We start from the raw sequence: 6,142 nt of genomic DNA, 5'->3' as shown, positions 1-6,142 counted from the left end.
ACCTGATATTTCCTAGAGCTATGCAGAGAACTCACCATCATCTAAAATCTGACACAAAGTCACTAAATCTGAAATAATAAAGAGGGCATAATAACTGCTAGAGAATAGTGTATAATCTAAATCATTTCTAGCATTCTTCTCCAAACAAAAACAGCAATGTTGTGTCAGATTGCCTTACATGCCTTTTACAGGAATAAATTTTGCTTACAGTTACATCCTACTTGTGCTATTATAAACAATGGGAAAAAGATAAAAATAGCCAAGAGTAAGTACCTTGCTAGTTGCTACTGATGTTAGATCTTCCAATATTATGTGTACTGCTAAGAACAAAGAAAACACAACTTCCCTGACGGGCTGCTAGTTATTCATCCTGATGGGTTGTGAACTTACTAAAACTATTACGTGTACTGCTGTAACGATAGATTTATACTTCCCAACTGAGTGGCAATGGAGAAGAAAATACAGTATGACTACAACACTATCAGCACAAAAAGAAGATAGAAAACAGCTCTTTTGAGGCATAAACTCAAATAGCTACAGAGCACAGGTATAGGGCACTCAAGATATTTGGGGATTTTCGTTCAACTCAGTATATATTAAAGTAAACCAACTTGTGAAATGAAATACACCAGTGTACCATGCCGGTTATTTGGTTCTCCTGGACCAGCAAGCAAAAAACAAAGGGGGCATGTTAAAGTAGAGTTCTGTCCAGGCATTAGAACAAACTGGTGGCAAATACAACCAATTGGATTGTATTTCGCTTTAACATTTTTATGTACTTCTCGGCCCTGCGCCTTATACTTCCCCCTGCAATGTGATTTAACATTCTCTCAATAAAATTGCTGTCAGCGAAAAGAAAAAAATAGTACTGAGAAAGATTGAAAGGGAAAGCATGGCAAAGAAATCAATTAAACATCTAAACTTATCGATATGAACAATTGCACTTCTATAGTTTTAACGCTTGCACTTCCCAGGTCATTGAATTACCACTATATTTCTCTAGACGAAATTTCCGCTGGTTTTCAGAACTTGGAGTGGCTAGACGAAACAACTATATTTCCAGAAAATAAACACAATATTGCACGGAAATTCAAGCACCCTGTGGGAAATTCAAATCAACTAATTTAAGAAGTACACACAACAAAAGATGCTACCAGTATCTTTTATCACAGCTAATGCCTTTTATCACAAGGAAAACATAGAGCGATGCTTATCAGAAGTACAGGTCCATGACTAACAAAAGTTCATGTCTAAGAGAAAAACAAGACAATGGTATATGTGCCAATTGTAATTCCTAGTCTGAATGCTTGTACTGCTGACGCCTAATGATTGTACTTACTACTAGTTGTGTGAATGCTGGGATAAATTTAATTAGCTATTTGCAAGCGCACAGTCGAACGTGGTCAGCACATTACTACGCACAAGCGAATTTAATCAAAGGAGGCAGCAATACATGGTTGCAGGAATAAAACAAATCTTTCGTACTTCTCCTAACCAACAATTGTTGCCGGAAATCTTTCCTACTTCTCTTAACCAACAATTGCACTGAATGTGCTAACACAATTGCACTGCTTCTGTTCATACAATTGCACTACTGTGGATAGAAATAAAAGAGAAGAGGCTGAGAACTGACCTTGTACTTGCCAAAAATAATCAAATATAATTCCCAATGTCAACCTACTTACTTTGTGACATTTATTTTTCCGAGTGCACTTACCAGCCGAATCAACCTGTACTCGGGTGTGCCCACTATTTCAGAAGAAATTGGGCGTACAGCGCGCAGGATCGCCGGAATCGTGAAATGACGTGCTGTGAGCTGGGAAGATTCGATGGACGGCAGTGCTACTAGCGGCGGGGGGAGCTGGGGATAGCGCGGCGCGGCTGCTTGGCAGTCAGGGCGGCGCCGGTGAGCTTTGCGGGCCGTGCGCGGGGACCGGAGGAGGGAGCGCCGGCCGGGAAGGAGGGCGGGCGGCGGCCTGCCGGCGGCGCGGAAGGACGAACGACGGGAGCCCAGAGGCGTCGATTAGGCGGGGGAGGCACAGGCCGGCGGAGGGAACTCGGGGTTTGGTCCCGGCCGGCGGCGGGAGAGCGGGTAGGAGCCCCGGCTGGCAACGCGAGCACGGGGAAGGGGCCCCGGCCGGCGGCGAGAGAGCCGGTTGGGGGCACCGGGCGGAGGCGGGCGGAGGCGGGAGGACGGGGTGGAGGCAGATCGAGATCGGGGTGGTTCCTGGCTGTGGTGGCACTCCGTTCTTCGAGATGCTGCGGGCACGATGCGGGCCAGTGAGTTTTGCGGCCTTTCTTTTCTTTTTCCCGCTCGCTTCGCGTCCATGTAGGGCCGGTCGGTGCTCAGAATAATATTGTGAGCACCAGTTTCAGAATAGTACGACCCTATACGGAAAACCAAAACTGATTATGGGTGCGTATGCACCTGGTATGTATAAAACATATTTCAAAAAGTTAAAAAATTTAGGAAAAAAATTTAGCATGTAGAGGGACATGTTTTATGTGTACACATAAAGTTTCACGTAAAACCAACAATTTTTGTACCATGTGTAAAAAAGACAAATAATGCCTCGAGAAATAGACTATTTTAACACCAAAAATTTGTCTTTTTAGTACAGGGCACAAAACATATCGGTTTTTGCTGAAACAACTTTGTGAACATGTAACATGTCAAGATATACACGAGGCATTTTTGTTTTTATTTTTTTAACATTTGGAAATATGTTTAATATGCATTTCAAATAAAGGGTGCATATGCACCCGGGTGCAGAAACACCCTGTCCGACCCTATATATATATAGGAAAATACTTCCTACCCCTGGGTGTAGTTACACCCATATCTAATATACTACCATGCGGAAGTATGTACGATACTTTATTGGTTTGAGTATGTTCTTACAATATATCTAAGATATTCTAAACAAAGTTTCATGAAAAAAATGCAAGTGAGCATGTAGTTTGCACCATATAGCCAAAATACATGCATATGTATACGTAAAAAATGAGTCTACGTAAAAAAATGTACATACTACCTACAAAGTATTATATATACTACCAAAATATTCTTATATACTTCATACTACATGTACATACTACCCGGTATGATAGATACTCTCTAGATTATGAGTAACTACACCCGGGTGTAGTATGAATATGTCCTATATATATATATATATATATATATATATATATATATATATATAGGAGGGGTTCTAGAATAGCTATTCTCGAACCCCTGGTTCCCAACGCGACCAAACCAAACCGCTCCGAGAAAACCGACCGACCACCACCTGAACTTCCGATGGTTCTCTCTTCCCCCACCTTCTTCCCTACCGATAGGCACCGCATCGCCTGGACCCTATTCCCGCCCGCCTTCTACCCGGCGAAAGCACCGAATCCCCGCCTGCCGCCGCGCCTTCTTCCTGGCTGCAGCACCATATCCACGCCCTGCCTTCTTCACCGGCGTAACCAACGCATCTCCACGCCATCTGCCTCCCAAAATCGTGGCTCGAGCTCATCGATCCGTCCTCCCAACACGCGCTGCGTCGGAGATCCCCGCCGTGCGCCTCCCCCGAGGGCCTCTGCGCGCCGCCCCCGAGAGCCTCTGCGCGCCGCCCCCGAGATCCCATGTGCGCCGCCCCGGAGTGGGTCTGCGCCGCCCAGGACATGTCCCAGGCGTGCGGCTCCTGAACCTGCCCGCGGACGCGTTCTGCCCCATCCCTTGCGACGCGCACGGTCGACGGCACCGCCTCCGGCCTCTGGTGTCGCCAACATCCCCTGCAAATCAGTCGGCCGCTAGCGCCGTCCCCAACCCCTGCATCCCGTGCGGCCACGCCTCCGAACCGCCCACACCATGGCTCCGAACCTGAGGCCCCGTGCCTCTCCTTCGAAACAGATAATATTCGATGCATTCCTCTTCACGGTTTGTTCGAGAGTTGGTTCGGTCCACTACTATGATGCCATATGAAACCTCCTCTGTTTGTTCTATGAGAAAACAGAGGGAGGAAAAATCCATGAGAAGCGTCACTTTTTTTTGTGCTCAGGACCTGCCGCTGCTCCCTCTATGCCACAATGCGTGTGCTGACCCGTCCTGCACCAACAGACTACACTGTGTCTGCTGCAGACACTGATGAATTTGTTTGAATGATGTAGTGTACTAAGGCTTTGCTCACTACAGAACGAGTGCAAAACTGCTGTTGTTTTAGTTCAGAACTGCCCATAGTTTAGAGTTGAATCGCAGTGTTTTTGGTTTAGAACTACTCGCTAGTTCATAGCTGAACTCGCCGCTTGTTCCCCTTGCCAGCATGCTTGGCCTCCCCTTCTCACCGTTTAGGACCTCCGCCTCCATGCTTTTCCTGCCCGAGTTGGTCATTGCGAGCTGAAGCACGATTGCGACCCCGGGTGCTCCATGACCGCCTACCTGCACAATGCTAGAAGCCGCCCCACTTTCCCATAGGAAAGTTCACTTTTATATTCAGAGCTTCATTTGTTTGCCTGCATGTTATGGTTTAAAATCACAAAAGAGTAAAAGAGAAACAATTGCGAAAAGTTTCACTTTATGTGGCCACGAGCGTAAAGTATGTGCGGCCACGAGCTCTGTGCATCTGGAAGTCCACATTTGTGGATCTCCACAATTTAGTTGTGTGTATAAAAATGGTTCAGTTTAGCCGTGAGTTAAAAATAGCTCTCATTTTCTTGCTAGCCAACTTCTTTTAAGTTTTATGCTAACCAAGTTATTGTCATATTACATTTCAGGTTAATAGTGGATTCTTAAAGTTTATATGATTCTGACACCGAACAAGATCATGGTTCTTACCAAATGCGCCATTGAATATGTGAGTATCCAGTAACAACTCAAGTTTCCAATAAAATCTTTTACCTTTTGTGTACGCTCTTGCTATTCTGCGTATAAAATTCTTGCTTCTACCATAAAAATAAAATATTGCTGAAAACAACTTGTAGGAAGTTTGGAATGCTTCTGCAGTTTTTCTTTCATTATATATATCTCTATCTCTTTTGGTCAGTTATTTTCTCAGACTTTAATTATGCAGCATCTCATTTATCCACTGTAGGGATGAAGAGGATGCAGAAGCCACAACAAATTGGCATGTCTATGTAACTGGACATAGTTTAGGTGGAGCTCTAACAGCCCTTCTCACTTCCGAACTTTCATCTAGTCAAGTGTCCAAGTAAGATCAATTTGATCCTCATTAGATTTAGTCTCTTGTTAGATCAGCATAAGGGAAATGTTCTTTCAGCAAGTCGGATCACACTTATTTGATGGAATATCCACTAGGAATGTTGTGCCATGTTTCACTACATGGTGATATTATTTGTTCTCAAAAGTATTTTACTTCGCTGCCAACAGAAGTTCACTCCCGAGTCTAAAACAGTTCACTACATTAGGAAAATGAAAATAAATAAATAAGTATGTGAATATGCTAACCAAAAAATTCCCGACTTGAACAGAGACCTGTGCATAGCTCGGTTGAAAGATGAACTCTGTAGTTCAATGTTGCAAGCGAATTTATTTAGCAGTTGACTGACATTATATCGAAAGTTCAGACACATAAATAGGTGAAGTTCATTTTGATCGATATGGTTTATAATTTTGTTTTGATGAAAAACACATTAAAGGATGCTTTTAAAAATGTTCTCTACAAGATACTCACCTATGGACAATTTTTTCTGTAGAGAACAAACTGCAAGATTTCAGTGATTCTCAGCTGCCTATCTATGGTCTGTGTATCACTACTAAATTCATTTTTATCTGTTTCCAGGGGAGTTCAATTCGTTCGAAGACGAAGTTCAGTATTTTCGGTAGAACAGTTCGATTCATAATAAGCTAGCTATTTATTAATCAGCTAGTTATTCATTTACCGGAACAGAAGTTGCATGCATGGAGTCAAGGTAATGATTTGAACCACTTCCAGGGGCTGTTTTGACAAACATAACCTGCTAGCTATTCATTAAGCAGAGACAACGAGAGCTATTCATGCATGTGACAAGTCATCTATATGCTAGTTTCCAATTTGAATCTACACTCGGGATGCTAGATTGCTAGTTGAGCTAGTAATGATGGTAGTTGAAAAAAATATGGTCGGGAAGGGCACGTCTTTCTGGCAGGAAGTTCTCTTTA

Source organism: Lolium rigidum, chromosome 4 (assembly GCF_022539505.1).
Source record: "Lolium rigidum isolate FL_2022 chromosome 4, APGP_CSIRO_Lrig_0.1, whole genome shotgun sequence".
Classification (NCBI taxonomy): Eukaryota; Viridiplantae; Streptophyta; class Magnoliopsida; order Poales; family Poaceae; genus Lolium; species Lolium rigidum.
The sequence above is the reverse complement of the archived record's forward strand: the minus strand, read 5'-3'. Positions refer to the sequence as shown.